Source organism: Amblyomma mixtum, chromosome 4, assembly GCF_055824585.1.
Source record: "Amblyomma mixtum isolate Tamu chromosome 4, ASM5582458v1, whole genome shotgun sequence".
Lineage (NCBI taxonomy): Eukaryota > Metazoa > Arthropoda > Arachnida > Ixodida > Ixodidae > Amblyomma > Amblyomma mixtum.
This window is the reverse complement of record NC_143015.1, coordinates 46,254,122-46,280,288: the sequence shown is the minus strand read 5'-3', so window position 1 is coordinate 46,280,288 and position 26,167 is coordinate 46,254,122. Positions and strand designations below refer to the sequence as shown.

Sequence of the window (26,167 nt, the reverse complement as noted above, 5' to 3'; positions counted from 1 at the left end):
TTCGTCCCTTTGTCTTGAGGGCGGTTCAGGTGTCCATCCCGAGTTCGAGCCTCCGTCCTTTATTTGATATAGTTAAAGGCCACATTCGTTGCTGCCCGTGTCCCCTGTGTACTTGCCGCGCTTGCCTCGTTTACTTGCGCTGGTGACGCCTGAATCCTGCTCAGCTGAATCTGCCCGGGCTGCAGTTCCCAGCTTTACGCCGTGTCTGCCGATGCGTGCGAGTGCTGATCGCTGGCGGTTGGTTGCCCGCTTCTCCCGCTTGTGGTGACCGATCGCATGCGGTAACGAAGTACACGGCGCCGAGTGGCGCGTACAGAATGACGAACGTAACGGCGCACGGTCAAAGATGTTCGCATGCCCATTTGTTGGCCGCCGGTGTCTGATAGCGAGGCATCCCTCGGCGCTGTATGTCTGGGTAGGCGCCGGTGCAGCGAAGCCTCCGACCGTGCGCGTACTACCTGGTGCGCCCGGTTTCCGTCACTGCCGTAATGACACGAGGCTGCCCTCCCTCGGCAAGGTCGGTTGCTAATGGACGCCCTCCTCTCGCGTTCTGTTGCCCGCTATGGGCAGCGCACGCGCGGACGCCCTGCCGTGGAAGAGCCGCGGGGCGTCATCCCTCCTCCCTCCCTGCCTCGCTCCGTGCGCGGCGGTTGAGGGTGTCAAGGGACGTGTAGAACGTGGGTGCGCACGTGGCGTACGTGCGTGCATGTGTGGCAGTCGGGGAGAGACGCACAGCAGCCTCGGGCTGGCGGCGACCGTCCGCCGGCTGTCGGTTTCCTCCTACGAACGTCGGAATTTGACCCGAAACCCGGATTCCCTCTTTTCTCTCTCTCTCTATCTCCGCTGCGTCTCGGTGTTGGGTTCTGGCTGCCGTTCCTGTTTGTGTAATTTTTTTTCTGCCTGCACTTTTTCTTGCAATGCATCTCCCGCTGTGCATTTGCACTCTGTTGCAGGGCCGGTGGAGGGCATACTCTGAAACTGTGTGAAGTTTCGGATTGCCTGCCCAGTTTTCTCAGAGCTATTTTGTGTGTTTTCTTGTTTTTTTTTTGCTTTTTTGCGGCTGTTTTGACGCGGCACCGCGCCCCATTGCCGCTGGCTGCGCACCTGGCTGAATGCATTCTGCCTCTCCCGTTGGCCGTTAAAAAAAAAAATAGAACAGGATCAACACTTCTTCTGGAGACCTTCCATTCTTCCTTGGCGAAGTGGAACGGACAGCGCCGCTGCTCGAACCCAGTAGAATTCCATTCTGGACTAGAATCTCTCCCCCCCCCCCCCCCCGCCCTCCCCAATCTTATGCCGCCGTGCCGCTTGAATTGTCGAAGTCATCAGCGTGATATCCTTCGTGAGCATGACGCAGCGCCGTGTTTTGTTGATCCATAGGCTGGTTTGTGTTTAGTTTTTCTAACCATTTGGCGTACGCCAGGATGGATGGTTTGGCAGATGGGCTGCTTTCTTTACTCGGCTGCAGACAGAGCATGGAAGTGCGTGCAGAGTAGAAAGGAAAAACAAAAAATCAGGCTGAGATCCAAGAAAAAACCAGCGCTGCGTTGTTCTATGCCGCTTGTGCGATAGGTTACTTTGCGTTTTTTTCCCCCGAGAGTTGAACCCTAGGTTTTCGTTTACTTTTTCGTACATCACAGAAGAGGCGCTGCAGTGAAAACTTCCAGAGCGTTTTAAGCGAGCAAACACGCACTTGGCGGTGCAGGATACGAGCATGCTGAGCGGAGTGATGCACGGTGGGGTGGGTGGACTTGTCGCGTCGTCTGTTTGCTGCGTGTGTCCTGCGCGGTGTGCCGTTAGAGGTCTCGCTACTTCCAGCCACGGAATGCTCTTGTCTCGCACGCACACACACGCGCGCACACACACATACGCGCGCACAAACACTCTCTCTCGCTCTTTGTGTGTGTGTGGTAGGGCCTTGGGAAGTATTGACAGCCGCGCGCGTGTCATCCCGCGACATCGCCCTGATGGAATCACCTGTGCGTACGATATATATCGCGTGTGGCGATGACTCGTTCACCGCATGACTGGGCCACGGGGCGTTAACTATATACACGCGCAGCGGATGGCTCGCTTATGCACGACCCGAGTGGTTATAAGGGCGGCTAAAACGCGCGCGCATATCCCGCGGCCCGTTTCTCCTCGGCGTGGGATCCCCCCGCGCTGTGTCGACACACATCGGAGTCGCGCCGCTGAAAGCGAGAGACGCCCGTGTGCGCGTCGGGCCGACCAAGTTCGTTCGCAATTGCGGCGCGCGGACGCGCGACTTTCGGTCCCCTGCTGATTTATTTTCCCTCCAGCGGCGCTTCGTGCTCTATGCGCCGAAGGTCTGACGTCGCGCGTCCTCCCGCGTATGTGTGCTTGCGCGCGCTTGGCGCGTCTCGTCGTCTTTCCGCGAGTTGTTGGGGGATGATGCAAACCCGACGTTTGCGCGCGATTACCTCCGGCGCGGCGCTAAAGCGTGCGCGGAATGGTGAGCGAGAATGCGCGGAGGGACGGAAAAGCGCGTGTCTGTGCTGTTGCGTCGTCGGAAAACTATTCGCATTACTCGTACGAGGGGGAAAATGTGCTATTTGTCCTCCCCTCCGCCCTTCCTTCTCCCCCTCTTTTGTATGTTGAAAACTGGTGGTGCTGCATAGTCGTTATAACTTCGAGAACGCCCGATCGTCTATCTCTTTGAGGTTCTTAGGAGGCGTGAGATATCCGTCTGTTGATTTGTGTCGAACGAGGAAAAAAAAAAGCGTTAAAGTGAAGGTATTTGTGCGTAGTGGGATAACCTTGAGTCGCGGTGATAATGCGTGTGCGCTTTGATTGCTTGAGTCGCATCTTCTGCAGGAAGTCGCTTGCGTGGACGCAAGTAGTGTGCCATCAGGATCTGCGTCAAGAAATACGTATTAGACTCCCACGTCGCATAGCACTAGTGATCTGTCTGCTTTACCCTCAGGAGCAGCCCGTATAGCAGCTATTCAGGTTTGTCTGAACGACCAGCGTAGTTAAATGCGCTATTTTACTTCCCTTTTGCGGATTATAGACGAGCTTCCGCATCGTCCCCCCCCCCCCCCCCCTCTTCGTTTCCCGCTTTGACAAAGTGAGTTAGTGGATGATTATGCTGTGTGCAAAATGCTGTATGTGTTTTGAGGACGAAGCGTAATTCACAAAGAATGCATACTATATCCCCACTAAAAAGGTAAAAAAAAATCTAGTCGCCGTTGCAGTGCTATAGCCCAGGCGGGACGTGTGTAGTGCTCGCTGGTGTGTTTTATGAGGACCTCTATTGGCGGAGTAGGTGGACTCCGGCACTGTGGTTACTCCTCCACTGCACTCCGGCTTACTACGAGCGCGGCAAATCTAGAAAGCGAACGGAAATGCAGGTGGAACGAGGGTTTACTGCCTGAAAAAGAGTTGAACTTCTTTGGTCCAAAGCGCGAAGACGAACGTCGTGCAACGAGGAATTCCGAGATGTTCATGTTGCTACAGCGCAGATGTTCAGACAGAGGCCGGCTCCTTGTGGGACGCACGCGATTTTTGTACGTAAAGTGCCCTTATTGGCGGTTGCAGCTCCCTCAGTCCGACGTGTCGGAACGCCGACTGTAACGCATCATTGGCGCCTGGTCGCTCTGATGTCGTTTAGGCGCCGGGTCTCTCCTCCCTGTGCGTAGCATCGCGAGAACAGCTGCAGTATGCGACCGTTGCGCCTCGTTTTCGTCCCCTTATTACTCATTTCCCCCGTCACCTGCTCTCCGCCGATGTGGCTTAATGACCGCTGCCCACTGGTCCGTGGGTTGTCCGCTTCGGCAGACGTCCTGTACGGCGCACCGATTTGCGCTAATTTGGCCACTGATGACGGCACCCGACCGTCGCGCGTGTTTATGTGGACAGTTTGGCCCCTCACACAAGTCCGATGCTGCTATACGTGTCCCCCTCCCCCTCAACCGACGGGTGGGCGGAAAGGACATCTTCGACGAAAGGTTCGCCGACCCCGTGGCGTCGGCCAGCTGTCGCCGAAGTCGTCGCTGGCCCCGTATGCCCTGCGCGTGTTTATGTGTCGACAATGTGTCTCGAGTGGTCTGCGGATTGGTGCACACGCACGGTTGTGGCACGGGAGGGGGGGGGGGGGGGGGGGAGGGCTTAGGTGTTCACGGATCGTGTCATGTGTTCACAGCCCCTCTTCCGTCCTGCTTTTCCCGGAGAAAGAAATAGGAAAAAGAAAAACAACGCAGAGAATGAACAGCGTCGCTTCGCTTGGCCGGCGGCGTGGATCGCGGGGCTTCGGTCGCGCCGTCGAAGTTGACGAGAACATCTGCCGCGCCCTGTCATTGTCCTGTTTGTTCTCTCCTATTTACGGCGGTTGTTTGTCTCCGGCCGACGTGCATTGTGCAAACGCGTTTGCTTCATTTCACCGGCTGCGCCCCCTGGCGTCCGTCGTGTGCGCAGTTCTGGTGACCGCTCTTTCTTTTTGCTCTTCTCGTTAAAGGTGAGCTCGGTTTTTTTTTGTTGTGGTCAACATATTCTATAATGTGTGGGGTTGAAATAGGGGGATAATACGTTTTCCCCGCCTGACCACGGCTGACGCAGTTCAAAACCGCCCGGACCCCACCACGTGATCGTGTGTTACCGAACGCACGCCGACCACGGCGGGCCTTGCTCTGAGGGAAACAAAGGCACGACACTCTGGCTGACACAAACAAGACATTTATTGCTATAACAACAATAACGCCAGCTAGCAACAAAATACGCTGAGGAATCGAGGTCATCCGACTCAACAGTACATTAACGAGCGAACGTTCGCCCACGTTAGGGCAAGGGGAAAACTCTGAGGCCGGACGGGACGAGATGCGGGAGAACGTTCTCGCCTATGAGGCCTCGCCAAACTGGCGGAGAACGGAGCGTCGCGCCGGAACGTCAGCGCGCGTCGACTTCCCGAGCCCAAGAGAGTTCTCTCTCGAGCGCAGCAGTCCAAAACCTTCTTGACTAGCAGTCACGCCGTCCGTGTTGCTGCGACGCAGGCGCCATATTTTGTTAGTTAAGGTAGCTAAGTAGGGAGGGTGTATCCCGGCAAATAAAACCAAAGGGAACGAGTCCCCACAAATCAAACTCGTACTGTAGGTTTCCCGCGTTCCTTATTACTCCCTTCAAATTTGGCGTCCATTCGACATCACTCATATTGAAACGATTTAAAAGTTGGCCGTTTCCGTGGCTTCGTTTCATACGGTTTCTACGGCAACGCTGCACCTGCGACGTGACAAACATCACCCCCAGTTTAATGGCCGCTCCCCTCTTCAGTAACGAAATGTTGAGCCTTGTGTTAGGTCGTCTCGGGCGTTTCACGGAAGTAGTCATCGTTTCGGTTTGCGGTTCTCTTCGCATTAAAACGGTTTGTTGTGGCCTAGATAGGGACTCCAAGGAATGTGATGTGACTATCAACTAAAAATGTCCCAAGTGCTTGAGCAACGCTTGTTAATAGATGCTTGTATTGAAAAACACACCAATTCGTGTAATTGAGGGTTATATATTTACGTTTAGATGAAATCTGATTGATGTGTCCCGTTCTAGCGCTACGTGGCTTCTTCAGTTACCTAAACCACATCTTGGACAGCTGTCCCTATTTCAGACAGTGTGTATTTGAGACCTCCTTGTTGAATACGGTAACTCCCATATTACCTGGCGTTTGGCGTATTACATGGTCGTAGCTTCCACTTGCGGCATTTACTCCCAACTGCTACTACTACTGAGGCCCGTCATATCCTGTAACGGTTTCAGAGTAGTTCGCGGACGCGCGCGCAACCTGTGTGACGTGTACTGAACGCGGCCTCTGGAGCGCCCGTCTCCGTTTTCGCCAGAAGTTCGTTCGTCTCTGTGCCCCTAGGCGCCGCCACAACTCGCGCACGTCCGCGTTGTCGCTGCGTCCGGTGGTGTGCCTTTTTTCCGGTAGCGTTGCCGGTGCGTATTCGTGGCGCGTCGAAGGTGGTGCGATCAGGGAGAGGCAGGCGACGGGAAACGGCAGGTGTCTCGTTGGGCGCCCTTGATGGAAAAGAACGCTCCAGATTAAACACATTTTAAGCCGCGTGCTAACATGGCAGAATAGCGCAGGAATAAAAATCAAAGAATTAACAATGACGAAGACAACTTGAAATGAGTTTAAGGTGCTAGCAGACGTCGGCACCTTGTACTTCACCCGAGACCGTGAAATCTGAGAATAAGGTTAGCAAAACAAAAAAACAAAAAAAAAAACAAAAACAGTTGCTTTGGTGCCTGTCGCAGCCCCGTTTCAATGGAGAGCGCTTCTCACCGATTCGTACATCCATGCCAGCTATGCATGCTTGCTACAGTTGTTCGACCGACGCTGTCCACTGTTTTACATTGCCGGCGGTTCATTCGAATGTCCGCTTCGCTAGGCCTTTGATGTGCCGATATTCGCGCAGCAGTGACGATTGGTCCTAGGAACAGGACTCACTAATGCCTAGCGTTACTGTCGCGCACTGAAGTATGCTAATGTCTCTCACCAACCATAACCCAAGCCGAAACGTCGTTACGTGCGCCGACGTTGTTTTTCTCGGCTGTGGTAGTCGCGCTCGGCATAGTTTTGTTTTCTGTCATTTCGTGTCGACAAGCGCGCAGTAATTATCGCCCTCCAGCCGTCTTTCCACAGTCTGATGCAATGCGTCCGCGCGCGGTTCCTCGTCTGCGGGGCGGCGCTAATCAGCGGAGGAAGGAACGTATACTTACATGCACGCGCGTGCCTTCCTCGAAAAGCCGCCGCCATCTTGATTGGGCTGCTGTTCTCTGGAATCGGCACCCCTTTCCGGGGCGCGTTTGGCGTCCCGGCCCCGGCGACGACATCGCGTTTGTGTTCCGGCCTTCTAGATTTCCACATCCTACACTGCGTCTATTTAAAATGCTGCCCGGACGTCCGTCACATCCGGCTCTCCGAGTGCCGTGTAGGGACGGATGGAAGGGAGGGGGAGGGGGGGGGGGGGACGCTTTGGGGAACGAAACGGCTTGTCTTTGGGCATTGGCTTGGAAGAAAGTAAAAACAACAAAGAACTTAATCGTCGAATGCAAGGATGTTCCGCGTCCTGCTTGGAGGTGAAGGAACCGTGTCGGTTCCTTGTTTTCTATCTGCCTCGGTGCTGAAGTGTCCTGTTCGGGCCTTCCCGCGGGAGAAAGAGAGATATTGTCGGGCGGTCCGGTTGCGTCAACTTGAGGGAACCGGACCTGAGTCACTGCATCCAGTGTGATGTGGTTGGGGCGGCCGTGCTCAAGGCCTGGCGCTTTCAGAGTGCACAAGTGGCGATATATACCACGCGCGCAGTATTCGTACAGTGATTGCACCGCTAGTGAAATGACTGCAGAACTAGCGATTCGTTTACATTGGGAGTTGCATTTCAGCGCGCCACACACATGAGAGGGCAGTTTTTGGAGGATGCTCTCTAGGGTGCCGGGTAGAAGACTATTATTTAGCAACGTACTGGTTGGTCGAGTGGGAGAGTATACATGCATTTGGACTATTCTTGTGTTAAAAGCGCCGGGGACCCTGAACCCGCAACCCCGTTGAGGTTGTCTTCTGTTGTCGGCCTCGACAGTCTGAGATGAGTGGGCGCCGGACTAAAGGTCCAAACTCGCTGGTGGAGTTGTACCCGCGCAGGCGCGCGGTAAATTCTTGCGGAGCTCATGAACCACGCAGGCAGCGGAGGCCTTGTGTATGACGTATACAGGGTGTTTCAGCTAAGATTTTCTCCACTTCTTAAAAATGAGCCTTTTTGAGTTATGAGAGCGCTTTTTTTGGCACAGTATTGTCAGTGGTATAGCGCATCAGAATGCAGCTAAGATGAGCTAGCAGTTAACTGGTTAACTGATGTGGAGTAATAAACTTGTTAACATATTACTGTTAGCTTACTTATTTAGTGACAGCCGTGTAGCCTACCGTAAGAAATGTCCGTATAAGTTTTTAGTATTTCGAAAACGCCGTAACCCTCGGTGTTGTGGCCCCCAAAATTTTGGCCATTTCGTTGACTAACGTGCACTGGAGATGTTGCTTTCCCTGCAAGCTTCTCGAAAGAGCGTGTATTTTGGCGGCATTACCCAGAATTTGCTGGGCCACACCGACGAGGGAGTCTGCGTTTTAGAAATTCTAGAAACTTGCATGGATATTACTTATGGTGGGCTACATGCCTATCAGTAACTAAGTGAACAAACAGTAAAAGTTAAAATTAACTGCTCCGTATTAGTTAACCAGCGTTCTAGTTACCACGGCTTAGCTGTATTCTTATGCGCTACACCACTGGCAATGCTATACCGAAAAAGGCGCTCTGTTATAAGACCCTAAAAAATTACTGAACGTCTTAGGCGAAACAGTTGTAGCGTAGAGGCAATGGATAGGTTCGGTGCGCTCAAGCGCAGTCGCACTAGCGGTCGTCACTCGCAGATGTTTCGCGCACAGCACACTACGTCGTGGGTCAACGCACGGGAGGAGTTTTGTGGCCGAAGCTTGTACCGTATTTCTCTTAACCGGACCTGTATACGTAGTCACTGCCGGAACGAGATATTGGGAAAAGTAAGCTACCTCACCTCACGAAGTTGTTTACGTCAAGTGAGTTATCACCGTCTAGTCTAAATTACTGTGTATTGTTTGGAGTGCCCTAGTTTGTGTGGCTGATTGTTTGTATTGCCCCGCCCCCTACACACACACACAGTGTAATGCGGTTTTTGCGCCGTAATGAATGAATAATTGTACCCCCTCCCGTCAAGTTACATTCCACTACAACTGAACACTGTAGCCTGAATTGCTCTTTGGTGCTCCGATTCACGGAGCATTCAAAGCGCATGTCAAGACACAAGAGCTTGTCTTTCGCGAGAAGGAACCTTCTCCCCGCATTTCAAGGCCCTTTGTTCTTTAATGGTGCAGTGGCCTGAAGGGTTTGGACCTGCACTGTATACACCTGTAAAACTTTACGCATGACGGGATCTGTTAGCAGGTGGCAGTGAAGGTCCCCGGAAAGCGTTCGCCAACTGTGCCTTCTCTTTCGCCTGTGCGTTCGCCTGCCTCCGTTACCCGCTCTCGGAGCGAGTGCGCAGTTCAGCGTGCTGCTCCGTTCCGGCCAAGTTGCCGCGCGTTGCTCGTCCACCCTTCTCTTCCCTGCGCTTTCGCGCAACGGCGTGGCCGACCCTGCCTGTGCTGCGGTGGCAGTTTCACCGACGCCTCCCCCACCTCCCGGTGGTTGTTGCCCGGAGGTCTGCAGGGCGCGGTCGGGTCGTGTGTTGCACTGCCCCTCTTCCCCCGGGGTCTCCTCCTTGCGCGCTCGTTGCGCTGTCGGGTCACGCGCCCAGCAGTATCTTCTTTTCCCCCTGCTGCCGCCGCCGCTTCGGTGGGTCGTTGTTCCGTTGCTGCCGCAACGCGGGCGTAGTGGTTTTTTGGACGGCGTCTCCGCGCGCTCTGTTTTGAGCTTAATTTTTTGTTTGTTTCGGGGCGTTTTTGTTTTGAGGCTTCTTCGTCTCTCTCGACGCAGTTCGGGGTCACCACACCCTCCGCGCTTTGTCCGCCTCCTCCGTCGCAACTCTTCTGTTTCTCTTTCTTCCGTTCGCCCTGTAGCGTCGCCAGTCGATGCCTGCCTGCCTTCCTACCTGTGCGTACGTGCGAGTGTTGGTGCGCTTGCGCGGAAGCGCTCGGTAGGGACGTTTTTGTGCTTGCGTTCGTTTTAAATTTGGGTTTGGCGTTTTCGTTTCTAGTGCGCGTATAGTACTCGAGCTATCTCTTATTTTTTTTTATTTCTTTTTTTCCGCGGGCCGTTTCGGGGGAACCTCCCGTCGTGCGCGTGCTTTGCATAGATAGCGAGCGCGCGTGCAGTGCCTGCGGCGTCACAGAGTTCGCGTTTCTCTCTCTCCCTCCCGGGGGTCGCGCGGGGGTGGTGGTCGCCGACCGCTGCTCCGTCGCGGGCGTTTCCCCGTCGAGGCGCGCGTGTCATCCCGAGTGTGTGCCCCAGTTTCCTACACTAGCCACCGCCGTCAGTGCGTGTTTAACGCCGTGGCGATCGACCGCGGGGGTTTGAGGGTACTCCTGTTATGAGCGAGGTGCGGGGTTCGAATCCCGGTGTCCCTGGATACTCACCGGTGGATACGCGCTTTCTCCCGGTTTCTCTGGGGTGAATGATTCACACGGTGGGTCTTTGACATATCGAATCTTCGTCATCACAGGAGTACACTCGTATGTACGGGAAGCTCCCTTAACTTTTTCATTACTTCGCGGAAAATGACGTTCTTTCTTAGGTTTTTTTTTCTGTAAAAACTATTCCATTTACAAATTAAATGCAGTGCGTGAGACCAAAGTGAAATAAATGTGGTTTCTAGGCATGTAAGTTTTGCAGCGTGAAATTTTATTTGCCGAAAACAAGATTTTAGGGGAAAATGGAACAAAGCTAGTAGAGAAAGACGTGCTTGTGTATAAAAAGAAATAAATCTGAAGATCTTTCTGCAATATGCGAAATGTTCGATATTCTGTTGGCCACTGGTTCTGAGAAATTCCAAGTTATATCTTGAGTAGTATTCTTGCTACAAAACAATAGATGGAAACCCCATAATTGGCCACCGGAGCGCGGCCGCCCGTCTTGCATTCTGCTTTCCGTCGTCGCCGATGTCGGAACTTAATCCGGACGACAAGGCAGTATCTTCAGTGTCGTTGCTGCTGTAGGGTCGTCGGGAAAAGAAATTCAGGGGGCACTACTGTGACTGCCTGAAGTGCGTGAGGCGAAAGCCTACCCACGCAACTTGCCGTAGGCACTAGCGAGGTGGCCATGGGGCGACTTGGATTGGCTGGTCATTGCTAGTCCATGACTAAGTAGTCATCACTAACTAGTCATGAATGACTAACTAGTTATGACTAACTAGCCATCACTGGTTAATGGCTAACTAGTCATGACTAATCAGTTGATCACTAACTAGCTATGATTCGTTAATGACTAACTAGCCATGAGTAACTAGTCATAATTGGTTAATGACTAACTAGTCAGGACTAACCAGTCATGACTGGTTAATGACTAGTTGGTCATGACTTGTGACTAGTAATAACTATAATCCGCGTCAACATTTCTTGGCACCGCTAGCGAAGCTACGGGGGAGGAGCATCTGTAAATGTGTCTCTCCGCTATGTAGTTCGGTTGGTCGGTCTCCACGGAGTCTTTCATTGCAGTTTCAGTTTCGTTTCCGCGGCCAGATAGAAGCGATTTCGGCAGCTTATTTATCGGAGTCCGACATCTTTTTTTTTTTTTTTTGCACTAAGGTTCACAAGGCTTTGTAGACATCGTTACTGAAGCCGAAAGCTTAGACAGTGCTGTTTTCTTTTATGTGTGCGCAGCAGCATACAGTAAGGCAATCCATTTATAGCTGTTAGCTCAGGCATATATTTCACTAACGAAGTGACGTACTTTGTGGGTACCTTACCTGTTTTTAGCACTAGAATCCAATCAGTAACGTGCGGTAATGCGCGATATTCTGTTAGGTTTTTGTGAAAAATAAAAAGGAAATTCTAAAAGAAGAGACAGCGCTTCGACTGATCTTTGCTTATGCTCGCAGAGACTATCTGATGTATGCGCGTCTAAGTAAGCATTCAATAAACGCTTGGACCAGCAGATAACACCACGTATTTTTATATAGCACAGAATGCTACAGCACATAAGTTTTTCTGTGTAAGCACAGCACTGCAGTCGAATAAATTAGTAACAAAAATACATGGATGCTCCACAACACTGTCAATACACAATTCATGACAATAGTTCTCAGCGAAAATAACAAGAAATTCATTTTAGTCAGCAATCTTGCTGTCCTCCTTCCAATTCCTCCACGCCACTAATTTCGCTGCTTTCGCCGGAGGAGCTCGATTCAGAGTCCAGAGAAATTATAATGCTATCCAGCTGCAGGTCAATCGCTCCATCACGTTCCCATGCTTCGTCTTCAAGGCGTACAACATGGGCACAGTCCCGGGACCAATTCTCTTTTGTAACGCGGGAGACCCCTTCGTGAACGAGTTTCTCGACTGCGGACAGAGTGAACGGGGTGTTGTTGGCAGCGACGTAGCCTTTCACTTGACTCCACACCAGTTCAATTGGGTTTAATTCACAGTGATAAGGAGGCAGCCGTACTACGTCGTGGCCAGCACTCTTTGCCAGAGCATCAATGCGATACCCAGAATATCGATGTTTGTGTTGGTTTACAGCCTGCAGCAGCTCGGCCTTTAGTTGGTCGGCCGAAAACGGAATGTTTTTTTCTGTCAACCATGACTCAATATCACCTTTTCGAGTACGCGAAGTTGGTACTTTTTCGAGTTGCACACTGTGGTACGGAGCGTTATCCACCACTATTACACTGTTTTGATCAATGTCGGGCACTAATTGTTCCATGAACCACTTTTCGAATCGAGCACCATCCATTTCGGTGTGGTAATCAGCAGTTCCTTTGGAAGCACGAAAGATCAGGCACGCGTTTTCAACAAATCCATTCTCACTGCCGGCGTGCACCATGATCAGTCTGCCGCCTTTGCCGCTTGCTGCACGAAGTCCAGTTGTTAGGCCTTGGCGAAAGGCATCTTCCCTTGACGCCACTGTAGTGTCTGTCCAAATTTTCTCTTTACCGTGGCCTGCATTAACCCAGGTCTCATCAAGGTAATAAATGGTCCTGCAAAAAGGGAAGGTGAATTTATGTGGCGCGCGGTTTTGTGCTCTCATTGCAAGATGAAAGCAAAATAAAAAAAAAAAGCAATGAGCCCAAAGCGACTCTGACGCACTCTCGATTTATGGGGGGCAGAGGTTGAAAAAAAAAAGCATATAGACTCACACATGCAACCCCGAAGCGGCCTCGTCGCTCTAAATCGAAAGTGATCGCAGGGTACGTGAGACGATGCACCTGGGCGGTTTTTATCGCGATCATATGGCACGACGAAGCCGGCAGCGCAAGACACTCAACTTACGTACCACCGTATCACTTCTTCTATAATGCGCCTGCCTATCCAGGTTCACCCGAGCTGCTTCCGACATTGCACTGCGCGCTTTTTCATTGCAATTGTCTCGTAATTTTGCAATCATACAACAATACATCTTGTTCCATCTTTGCCTTATCACATAATGCACGCAGGTATATGTCCAACAATACGTAACAAAAAGCGTACTTGCCCCTGCTTCTTTCTCATTTCCCGGATCGTCCGAAGGTACTTTCGTCGCCACACGACGATGTCGTCTCTTTCCAGGAGGGAAGAGTTCCGCTTGCGCTTCCGGACCGCAAATCCGATATCGTTTAGTATCTATCCTCTGCAACGTACGGACACTTGTATTCGGCATATCCATATCGGGGTCGTTTACCACGTCCTCCCGTAGCTTTGCGGCAGTCGGCACTACGTTGCGCATATAATACTGATGCACTTTGCGCCTCAGAGCAGCGAGAGTGAAAGTGTCGTACCTTTCAAGCCGCGTCTTCCCTGTTTTTTTTTTTTTTTTAAACAAGCCCAGATGATGGCTTCGGCCTTCTTCGCTTTGGAGATTTCAGACCACCAGAGAGGGCCTCCGCTTTAATACGGGAGACGGCACGCTCACTCACGCCGGTGAGCGCGCTGACTTTGCGGCGCACGGATGATATAGAAAGCTGAGGCTGACTGTTCCTTACACCAGCGTACACGTTGCAAAGCATCTCCTTTGCCTGCTTGGACAACCATCGGTTTTTCAGTCTCACTTGGATTTTCTTTGGCGAAAAAAGAGGTATAGTTTCGGAAGAACCCGACGGGGAGCAAAGAGCAGACGCCATCCTCTTTCAGCGCGCTGGGTGTTTTGAAGACCCGCGACGGCCGGGAACTCAGAAAACCCAGGAAAGAAAAAAAATATTTCGTAGTCACCCTTCAACGCTGACGAATCGTAATTATGTTAGAAATGTGCTACAAATCACAAGCTTTATGATTTTCATTTCTTTCAAGGTTAAACACAAATTTTAACCCAGGGACTATATTCATCTGCGCAGGGAGATAATGCGCTTCGCCCCGTAGCCTTCCCAGCGGTGCCAAAAGAAGTTGACGCGGAGTATAGTTACGACTTAGTCTTCAGATGTAACGGACAGACGGTCGTGGCCGCGAGTATGAGCGCTTACTTTCGCCTTGAAAAATCATTAGCAGGCGAAGCGGAGTCCCGAGATTTGCCACGTTTAAAGCGCCAGTCGGACACGCGGAAACCGCCAAGCGACTTTGACGCCTTGCTGTAAAAAAGATAAATCTACATCGGAAACGAAACCTCGGTGCGCTAACTGGAAGCCACGCGGAAGGCTCCGAAGTCGAGCGGCGAAGACGTCGTTAGCGAGCTAGCGGTGCTTAATTAATGGGCGTGGTAAGGAAAGAGTTAACGCAACCTGCTGGTTGCCTTTCGGATTGAAGGCAGTGGAACTACGGTCTAACAAGGTCACCTTAATCGAGCGGTCGCCGTGCCGTCATCTCTACTGTACGACGCTTGTGTTGGTTCGTTATCGTATTTTCAGTGCTGCTCATACGGTCGTCGTCTTTCAACGTGAACACAACGTGATTTGGATGAAGTGTGCTTTCGCTGACGCTCCGGAATTGCGTGTGCGTCACGAGCCAGCGTGACGAGCTCCAGTAGCGATGTTTAGCTGTTAGTAACCCGCCTTCAGCGTCGCCGAGCACAGCGCGAGGTCATTTGAGTGTGAGCTGGCCCGGATTAGGGTTAACGTGAAGCTGACGGGCCCGGTGTAGTTGTTGTTCTGTCCTGCACACAGAACCTGTTGTTTTGCGTACTTAGCGCTACTAGTATCTATCTCTCTCCATCAATGACCATACCTGCGCTTTGCTTCACAAGTATCGTCCGTTAAATGTGGCCAGAGAATTTCGTCCGGCCTTTCGTTCTCACTCCTTCGCGTGTGGCATCCTTTCGCTTTCCCCTCTCTCCAACTTTCGGCCTCCACGGGGAGAGCAGTTTACTTCCGGAGTACTATATTGTTTGCCTTCTTCCTGTTTGGGTATTTATTTCAGGCCGGCCGTCCCTATAAGACCGCAGGGGAGATGTTGTTTGTCGCGCGTGACTCAGTGGTGTGCGCCGGCATCCGCGGCTGACTAAGTGCCGGGAATCCACGACACTGTCGGCGGCTGAGGAGGTCATGTCGACGCGATGACTAAACGCACTCTCATCTGCCCGGTCGGGGAATGCCTAGGCCTGCATTTCTGTGTGTATTAGTACCTGTGTGTGGGTCAGGGGGATCAGTACGTGCAGAGAGAGAGAGAGTATTCTGGTGTTTTCTTCAACACGCGGATAATTTTGCCTCGTGTAGGTTGTGAAGCTCTTTGCTGCTTAGCACGGCTGCTATGCGGGGACGCGCGCTTTGGGGGGGTTTACGAGTGAAGCGCTTGTGACCAGCTTCACCGTTTTAGAGTGATGACTAGTGCGTTGTTTTGTGTCGTAGGCTCAGTTCAGCGGTAGAGTACTGCAATTATAGGCCGACTTTTTGGCCGCCTGAGGCACGAGGTTGGGCAACAGTGGCCGGGCATCATTAGAAGCCTCATTTCAGGCACAAATTTCTCAGCTTCGTGTCCGTGCCAGCGTTGTACGCAATCTTTTTGAAACCAAACAGCTTGCATGAAAGAACTGCAATGTAATCACTGCTTCTGCATTCGTTGTCATTCCGGCTCTTGAGGAAGACCGGCTTCAGCACTGTAGTGCATTACAGCGATGAAGCGGCGATTATATCGCAGTTTTTGCATGCCTCGATCACGTGACCTTAACCCTTCTTTGACGTCACAGCCATCGTTCGGCTGTTGAGACCGAAGCAGCATGACATAAAAATTCGATTATAATTTATTTAGCCGTCGTAGGCGAATACCACGTGGTAATTCATGCATAGTAGTGTCCTCCACATCATTTTAGAGAAGAAAACATGCCACGCCAAAATTAGGTGTCTACACTCGTTTAAATATTTCGCGAAGAAGACCGGTGGCAGAGTATTGCGGTGCACGTGCGCTGGGTCGTTCTGGACGCAGTCTCCGCCTGAAGTGCTCGCAATTTCGACAGATCGTCCGAGACAGTCTTCGGTTGCCTACTCGTGGTCTATCTTACACCACCGTTACATGGGCATTTCGAAGGCACTCGAACCGATATGTCTATCGACTCAGAGGCAGTTGAGCGCTGCTACACGGCCGGTTCGATGACCATCGAGTCAATTGTCTCCGTCAACAGAGCAACGCGGAACTCTATCCAGGTTTCGAGGGCCTTTGAGCGTTGCCCAGTGTTGCTACAGCGTTGGTTCGAGCGGCGCCAACGCGCACTTTCGTGCATGATGCGTTCACGGTACGAAAGCATGAATAAACATCTTTCTCCCGAACTTTAATGCAAGCAGTGAAATTTTAGTCTGTAGAATAATTGAAAAATTCTATACGTCTAGTTTAAAGTGCATTAATTTTGTACTATCCATCGCAGACGACGGAAACGTCAGCGGTATCAGTGTTGCCAGAGCGTTACAAAATTGCGGTAGCAAATCGTTCAAAAGGCAACTGGTCATTGATAATAACTGAAAACCACGGATGACTCCGAAACAGTGCATTTCAACATTTAGTTTGGGTTTATAAAATATTTGTGTTACTTAAGCGAAATCGAAAGCAGCGATTATGGCGCCACTCAAGCTTGGCGTAGGACTCGAGAATCATCTCAGTGGCCGTTGAGATTTGTCGTGTAGCAGTGACGCAACTCCTTCGAGTTCGATATAGCTATTGCGAATCTCGAAGGCTCTCGACTCGATAGCCATTGAAACTGGCATTGTAACAGGGGTATTAAACACCCTGAACGGACTCCGCTCCCTGCGGGTCTTTATCTCGGTACTGTGAACACCTGAAGAGCTGTTCCTTTGACGTCTTTGTTCAAGCGCTTTGCTTCCGAGAGCCTTATCTAATCGCGCCCATTGCCGCCTGTACGTCATCGTGCAGCGACCTTCTGAATTGCCGCAGGCGCCTGACGCCCCTGACGGTACTTAAGTGGGTCTTAACGGTTGAGATTAGGCGATTAAGGTCGCCCCCGCTGGGAACTTTGACTCCCTGTACGATCTGCGTGAAGACACGCGCCGTACCGCGGCGTTCTGGGGCTTTTCTTTGTGGCCGATTACGCATGCGTTAGCCGCGGTTGTCTTTCTAGGGTGGGCGCTGATAGCCCGCCTTGCTCGGCGCGTTGTCGCCGTGCTGTCATCACCCTAATAGACCCTAGGTTGGGCCGCCGCGGTGGCTCGGCGGTTACGGCGCTCGGCTGCTGACCCGAAAAACGCGGGTGCGATCCCGGTCGCGGTGGTCGAATTTCGATGGAGTCGAAATTCTAGAGGCCCGTGCACTGTGCGATGTCTGTGCACGTTAAAGAACCCCAGGTGGTGGTCGAAATTTTCGGAGCCCTTCACTACGGCGTCCCTCGTAGCCTGAGTCGCTTTCGGACGTTAAACCCTAATAAACCATTAACCAATAGACCCTCGGATTACTTTGTCACTCCCGTAAGCCTTCATCATGTGTAATGTAAATATTTTGTTCTGATGCCTGCACTTAGTTTCACTTGATATGTTTTGCATGGATCCCAACTAGCTTTTAGCTAGGGATCCGGATGTTGCTTCAAACATGCTTTGCACAAATGTTCGGAAATAAACTTCAATGCAATTCAATTCAACATTTGTGCAACTTGTCAAGAGCACGGGTGCAATCTGTGTCGCCGATTTTCTTCAAATAGGCTTTGTACGCGCTTCGAAGTTTTGGCTCTGTGCTGGTAACTGTCATGCAGAGAGAATAATGAAATTTAAGAAGGACAGGAGAAAATTGAGCCCCCATATAGATCAGATGTGGACTTGAGCGTGTCAGCAGTGCCGTCACGAGCGCTGATGCGTGCTTTGCAGGTTCTTTGCCGCCGGTTGATGTGCACGTGAATATATGCTTTTGCTTTAACTGTTCATGACCATCCCTGTAAAAATGGCGCGCGCTCACTTCCACATGTGCTCGAGAGCCCCCGAACAGGAGGGAAACGATACCAAGAAGATTGCACTTAATAGATGGCAGCACAATTTCTTCGAGTAGCTGAGAAGGAGCTTTTTACGGCACTCGCCCTCCTCCAAGTCCGCCGCGCAAGCGATTCGATGCCCAATGCATTGGACGCATTTGTCATTGCCGCGGGTCTGAGATTATTCATATCATCATCATCACCATAATCAGCCTGACTACGCCCACTGCAGGGCAAACGCCTCTCCCATGTCTCTCCTGTCAACCCTGTCCTTCGCCAGTTGCGGAGCTTCTTAATCTCATCCGCCCACCTAACTTTCTGCCATGCCCTGCTACGCTTGCCCTCTCTTGGAAACCACTGAGTTGCCCCTAAGGACCAGCGGTTATCTTGCCTTCGCCTTACATTCCCTGCCCAAGTCCATTTCTTCCTCTTGATTTCGACCAGGATGTCATTAACCCCCGTTTGTTCTCTCTCCCACTCAGCCCGCTTCCGATCCCTTAACGTTACACCTATCATTTTTCTTTCCATAGCTGACTGCGTTGTTCTCAACTTAAGCTGAACCCTCTTGGTTAGCCTCCACGTTTCTGCCCCATAGGTGAGTACCGGTAAGATACAGCTGTCGTACGCTTTTCTCTTGAGGGATATTGGTGAACTGCCATTCACGATCTGAGAGAGCCTGCCACATGGGCTCCACCCCATTCGTATTCTTCTAGTTGCTTCCCTCTCATGATCCGGATCAGCGGTCACTGCCTGCAAAGACGCGGGTTCGATCCCGGCCGCGGCGGTCGAATTTCGATGGAGTCGAAATTCTAGAGGCCCCGTGTGCTGTGGTATCTCAGTGCAAGTTAAAGAACCCCAGGTGGTTGAAATTTCCGGAGCCCTTCACTACGGCGTCCCTCTTAGTCTGAGTCGCTCTGGGACGTTAAACCATATAAACCAAACCAAACCACTGCCTTCCCTTAGTAGACATATTTTCTTACTACTTCCAGCACCTCGCTACCAATTGCGAACCGCTGTTTCGTTGCTAGTCTGTTTCATAGTTCACGAAAAGGTCTTCGATCCGATGGAAACGTCAGCAGTCGTGCCCGCATCCACCGAAGGGGTACGGGGTACCGTTTGTTCCTCTGGACATTTTCTGGAGGGCTGCCCAGAAGCAGTCTTCCTGTGCGGGCATCCCCTGATGTATCTGCGAGAAATGCTCGGCGACCGTACACTGCTCCGCGGGAGGCCCGAGACAATACCGAGTTGAAAGGTGGCCGCATCAAGAAAGCTATAGGAACGGCCAATCCCAGACGAGAACGGTTTCTTTTTTTTCATTTCTGCACCGAAGTTCAAAGTGATGATGATGATGATGATGATGGATTTTTATGGCGCAAGAGCACACAAGGTTTTTTTGTTTTTACTCAAAGTGGGGTCAAAGACCCATTTCCCAAGTATTTCACCAGACCAGGGGAAAGCTTGTACCCACCGTATCACCAGTGGGTACCCGGTGGCACTGGGGATCGAACCCCGAACCTCCCGCATGCGAGGCGGATGCTCTGACCACTAGGCTACCGCTGCGGTATCGAAGTTCAAAGTGTCACGTGTTTTTTTGTCCGTGTTGCAAACAAACAAAGCCGTGCTTATCAGTGCTTATAATTTGCTCATTTTGTATCGCCGCCACCAACACGTACAGCTGACTAGATTAGAACACCGGCTAAAATTGATTGCTGTTCACAGTCGCAGTTTATCGCACGCTGGCGAGTGCTTAATTACTGTAAACCGCGCATGTTGAAACGAGCGAAAAAAAAAAAAGCAGGCGCTTCGTAAAGCCACTTTTTGTTAATATCGGGTAGGAAGCGGCTGGCTGTGCCACTCGGTAAACAGAAAGCATAAGAGCTTCCGGTTACATTGGGACGTCCATTGGAATCGATATCAAAAGCGGAAGCGAGCGTGACTGACATGGCATATGGTCGCTGTTGTGACCTTTGCTGCCGCACGCGCTCACGAGATAGCGTACAGAGCGAGGGCAGTTGGTGTTTGGTGTGCCCTGGCCGGCGTGACGAGTTCGGCCGAGTTGGACGCCCGGTTTTAGTTCCGCGACTCGTGGGCCGTCGGCGATTGGTGGGTTTCAGTGCTTTTGACACGCTTCGGAACTTTTGTTATAAAGGCATTTCGGTCTCGGATAACGGGTCTCAGATAACATGGGCAAGTTGGGAAAGCTATGCTTCCCGGAAGTGTATGAGAGGCGGGAGGGGGGGGGGGGGGGGTGGAGTTCACTTGAGCGAGGTATACGGTCACTTCGACGGCGTTCATAGACTCTCTGTAACCTGCGGTGCCTGAATGCCCTCTCGCCTTCGCTGACCATCGAGGCAACCCTACTCGACTTGGACTCGTGTTGGCACCGCGCCCTGACGGGTGCCACGGATACCTGACGAGGATGTGAGCAATCAGCCCCTTTTGTTTTCACGCTTGCCGTCAGCCTGCATCTCTGTGTGCTCTCGGCCAGTGGAATCGCCCACAGCCGCTGCCCTTTGTTCGCTCACTTTAGTTATACCCTGATGTCGCTCGTTAGGGATAGGGTGCGTGAAAACGTGCGGATAATACGCTCACCAAGTGATTTTCGAATCAGTTTGTGGCGCTCTTCGTTCTTAGACACCGTTGCGCCAAAGCCACGACACCTTTTGAGACGTGTTATGCGTTATGGAAAGTGAACCTGGCAACGTTCAACGCTATAGGACCTTATCTAGTGAGCCTAGCTGTGCAGTGCTGTTGGAGGAATTAGCGGGTATTAAATTGGATATGTCATAGGGCTTAGTGAGGTCAGGAGGACAGATGAGGCGTATACAGTACTAAAGGTCGGGCACGTACTTGGCTATCGTGGATGAGCGCATAGACGAGAACTAGGCGTGGGATTCCTCATCTGTCGACAACATCATCAATCAACATCAATCAACAAACGCGGGTTAATGACGTCCTAGTTGAAACCAAGAGGAAGAAGTGGGCTTGCGCAGTGCATGTAATGCGAAGGCAAGATAACCGCTGGTCCCTAAGGGCAACGGAAGTGGATTCCAAGAGAAGGCAAGCGTAGCAGGGGGCGGCAGAAAGTTAGGTGGGCGGGCGGATGAGATTAAGAAGTCGGCATGGATACGGTGGCCGCAACTGGCCAAGGACAGGATTAACTGCAGAGACATGGGAGAGGCCTTTGCCCTGCGGTGGACGTAGTCAGGTGATGATGATGATGATGTGTGGATCGCTCTTCCTTCCTGAAGCTCGGCGTGGCGCTCGTTTCTCGGATTCCCGGCCGAGGCCCATCGCGTTCGGAAGCCGGGCCATCGTTGCCGTCGCGTAAGCTGCCTGGAAGCTGGCTTCGCCCGAGCGCGCACCCTTCGAGCGGGGCAGGCCGCCTGTTCCCAGCGGTGGCTGCTACGAGCCTGTCTCCTGTTTCGCGCGTGTTCGTTCGATCGGGCGTGAAAGTCGCATGGCGTCTTTGGAGGTTGTCAGCTGCCGCTGACACCTGAATTCAACGCAGGAAGCCGGCCCGTACTCGACACAATGCCCGCGGGAGGTGCGGCACATGCGTATTATGAGGCATTCAGTAAAATCAGTATTTTGAGCCATTCTTACTTCAAACAGTTTAAAAAATTACTGCGTTTTTTCTCTGCGTTTTGTCGGAATCAATGGAGGCCGAAGTCCTGGATTTTTCCAAATACTATACTGCGCGCGTGCTGGGCAGACAACTTAAATATCCGCCGCGTCAACATTAACGACAGTGAATTATCGAGTGAGGATTCGACGTCTCATCCCCCCCCCCCCCCCCCCCCCCCCCCCCCCCCACCGCCACACGCGCGCACACACGAGCACGCACGCGTGCACGCAAAGATCCGTTGTTGTAATTCCCTGAAACACTCGTGAGGGTTCCTTTTTGGTTCCGGTTTGGGACCGGAAATTCCGCGAAACGCGGAAAATTCCCCGAACGGAACGTCACCGTTACCGAGCTGCTGTAGCGATGCACAGTGCTCGTTCTCGAAGGCGGGCCGCTGGCTTTCGGGCGTCGCATATACCGTTAACCGAACAAAACTCTTGCTGTCTGCTCCTCCGCTGTCTGCGCGTGTCCGGCCCGGAGCCGTCGTCACGGCGAGCGCTGAGACAGGCCGCAACGGTAGCAGCAGCGTCTCGAAGCTGCACACTCCAAGTGGCGCTCAGCTTCCGTCGTATAAATAGCCGATTCCCTGGCGTCGTCGCCGGGGACGGGCGACGTCTCTTCGGGGCTCCGTAGTATGTCTTGGTTGCTGGGCCCGCGTGCCAGCTAAACTAGCTTCCTGCTTCCAACTCCTGCCCGGCACCGCATATATTACGCGAATAGTTAGTCGCGTGGTAAAGAAAGATAATAAAACAGAAAAAAAAGCGACGGAAATAGCGGCGTCATGAGCGCGGTTGCGTTGACGGGCCCGGCGTTTCGTGGGGCTCGCGTGCGCTGTGAGGTGTATCTATCCGCAGTGTGGCCGACGTCCTCTGCAGTGTCTTTTTTGGATGCCGCGTTGACGGCCGCCATGATGCGGGTTTGCACGCGCTCCTGGTTTAGTTATTTGCATACCCTGGCCGTTGAGTGGTGTTGCTTCGCGGTCCGTGGGATTGGGAGACCTGCGAAGCGACACCTTTACCACCCCACGTAAGGGCACGCCGCAAGGATCCGTAATCTCACCAGTGCTTTTCAACCTTGCAATGATCGGACTGGCCAGAAGACTCAGCAAGATCGATGGCATCCAGCACGCGATGTACGCCGACGACATTACGGTCTGGGTGAATCGAGGCTCGCTAGGACAAAAGGAAGAGAGACTGCAAGAAGCAGCAACGTGTGTAGAAGAGTACGTGAGGGAAAGGGGCCTAGTATGCTCCACGGAAAAGTCGGAACTTCTTAGGGTAGGGTCCAACCCTACCAAGGAGGAACTGACAGTAAAGTTAGAAGGCCAAAATATACCAGAAAGGGATATGATACGCATCCTGGGCATGTGGATCCAAGGAAGCAGGAGATGTACCTACACAATTAGCCTACTCAAGAAGTCAACAGAACAAATAAGCCGCATGATAAAGAGGGTATCACAGAACAGAAGCGGGATGAAAGAAAGCGACACGATCAAGCTCGTCAGAAGCCTGATAGTCAGCAGAGTCACGTACTCGCTGCCATACCACCGCATGACCAAGAAAGACAAAGAACAGACGGAGGCGCTGCTAAGAATGGCGTACAAGACGGCACTCCACCTGCCAAGAAACACATCAAATGAAAAGCTGCTACAAATGGGCCTAAACAACACATTCGAAGAACTAACGGAAGCCCAGCTAAGTGCGCAAATAGCCAGGCTCCAGCAGACAGCCACCGGCCGCAAGCTTCTAAAGAGATTAGGGCACAATGTAGAAGGGATCGTAGATAGAACAGCTAGCATTCCAGACGAGGTCCGCCAGACACTGGACATCAGCCCTCTGCCGAGAAACATGGATCCCAACCTCCATGCCGCTAGAAGGCAGGCCAGGGCAGACTATGTGAAGCGGAACCTAGCCACAATGGAAAACACAGTATACACAGACGCGGCCCTCTATCCATGGGACCACAGGACCAGAAAGTTTCGAGTCGCGGCAGCAGAGGTAGATTACATGAGGTAGATTACCGTACAGAAACTGTACGGTAACGGAGGGGGAGGAAGCTGCCGTAGCTCTAGCGGCGGCCGAAGGTTACCGTAGGAACAAGTCTTTGATAATCCTGACAGACTCCAAAGCAGCATGCAGGAACTACATACAGGGCAAAATAAGCAAGTAAGCGCTGAAGATCCTCCTCGAAGCAAAGCTTCCAAATAAGACCTTAAGACACAGGATTTTCTGGATACCGGCACACACCGGGATAGAGGGTAACTCGAGGGTAGACAGCCTAGTTCGCGAGATCACGAGCCGAGCAGGGCAGTCGGAAACCCTGGAGGACCCCATGACGGTGGAACCAACGTATGCAGAAATATTAAACTATCACAGAGGGCGGAGATTCAAATACCCACCACCGCACACATCATTAACACAGCACGAGGCGGTCTGCTGGCGGAGACTGCAAGCAGGGACTTTCCACAATTTATACATACTACATAAGATGTTCCCTACACAATACAGGGACACATGTCCGTGGTGCGGAGCAACCCCCACGCTATATCACATCACATGGGAATGCGAACGTAACAGAACATTTCACAAGCTAAATGACCCGAATGCGGAACAATGGGAGGGCCTGCTGACCAGCAGCGAGCTCACGGCCCAAAGGGCACTGGTGCAGCACGCCTGCGAAGCAGCAAGACTCAGCGGTGCCCTGGAATAGGGGCGCCGACCTTGTGAAGAGGCCGAAGACATGAAGACATCGGCCCACCGCTAAAACCTGATTTTTGGAGCATTAAATGTTTTTCACTCACACTCGCGGTCCGCCTGGAGCACTGCATCTTATTACGTATACAGAGCATGGAGTTTTAGCGGACCTGGAGTTTGCGTAACCTGGGTTAGACTTCTAGCGGGTCTGTAGAGTTCGGTACAGATGCCTCCAGTATGAAAGGGAGCGAAGTTCGATCATTCATTTAATGATTACTTAATAATTATATGCGACAAGCACCGCCTTTTCTGTTTTATGGCTGTTTTATTTTCATGGCGTATAATATTCAGAAATAGTTTGCGACTTTAGTAGATGATCAGCAAAAAAGTTGGTAAATTTGTAAATTGGTTTTTGAGGAAAGGAAATGGCGCAGTATCTGTCTCACGTATCTCGGCGGACACCTGAGCCGCGCCGTAAAAAAAGGAGGAAGGTGGGAGTGAAAGAGAGAAAGAGGTGCCGTAGCGGAATAATTTCGGGGATCAGCAAACGAAAAATATATTGTGCAAACTAGTCGTTTCCTTTCGTATTGGAGGCACCTCTGAGTGCATCGTTCCTCTGACCACGGCACATTTCGTCGCTGATGTGGAATCTGTACTGCGCCGATTCTGCACGACTACCACTTTTGCCGCAGTAGGAAAGGCCGGGTTTTCCCTGAATAGTTTTGTAAGTCTAGGCACTCACAGTTGTGTGCCTAGTGAGCGCGCGGAGCTTCTTCTCAGTGTGTTGCGCCTATAGCAGTAATTTATTTTGAGGTGAATTCAGCACCGTTCATGTCGCAGATTCGGTGCTTTCTGATGCAAGTTATATGCAAACAAGCGAACGCAGTGAATATTTCACGCAGCCTCTGTATACCACGGTCTCCACCTGTTTCGTGCTGAGAGATTTTGCTCTCGATAATATCATTTCTTTTTAGCCTTGACCGACATGTTCGTATTGGAAACAAAATGTAATTGCACGCTCTCGGGTCCTTATTCGACGAAACCCGGTGTTTAGAAGCTTCCATTTCCGGTCTTTGTGACGCTTTGTATAAAATTTTCTACACTTCCGAAAAAAACAAACGAAAAACAAATGACCGCCGGCGTTTGCGATGGAAAACTAACGAATTGGCTTTTTCCATGTCTGCGGGGCATAAAATTTAGGCGGACGAACGTGGAGCGTCCGAAAGGCTTCACAGGCTTTGTGCTAGGGTACATGTGAGGGCGGAATATTTTTTTTTTTCCTGCTATACGTGTATGCAGTTCTTTCGCCAGTAAAGAGGTAATTGTGGGCGTGGCACAGCAGCGCCCGGAACCGGAAGAGCAGCAACCAATTCTCGCCTTAGTGGCCCAGGGAGGGAGATGAGTAATCTCTACCCGTTTCCATCTAGCGCAGTTCTTATGGTGAGGTGCAGCTGAGAATCAGGCTGGCCGAAGCAACTTGTGCACGCTGTCTTCGTGTGCATATAGTGCATGCAACGGTGCGTGCTGAATGTATCTTTCGAATCCCAGTATCTAGCGCCGGCTCCTCCCAGTTATTGTGTGTGGTCAGCGCTAACTGACCGAAACGCACGCTCACTGTGCGAGCGGCCAGCTTCTGTCAAGGAAACTAGTTCGCGAGAAACGACAGAAAAAAAAAAAATCCCAATCCTTGAACTGTCCGCGGGAACTGGCCCGATTTGCATACATTGCGGGCGAATTCGGGTCGGCCCATTGGGCCGCGCATTTTTTTTTTTTTCGCGTTTCATCGGCCCGCGACTGCCGTGGGAATGGTACCCGCGTTTGGACCCTCCTCGATCGCTCTCCTCCCCACTCACTGGCGT

The 26,167-nt window shown here is 51.8% G+C and overlaps 1 protein-coding gene and 1 pseudogene across 1 annotated transcript in view; one reads left to right on the top strand and one right to left on the bottom strand.

Moving 5' to 3' along the window:
• step (cytohesin steppke) overlaps window positions 1-26,167 on the top strand; it is a 74,918-nt gene that overhangs the window by 9,746 nt on the left and 39,005 nt on the right. The gene's annotated exons all lie outside the window — the stretch shown is intronic.
• LOC149346416 (uncharacterized) lies at window positions 11,799-13,816 on the bottom strand (annotated as a pseudogene).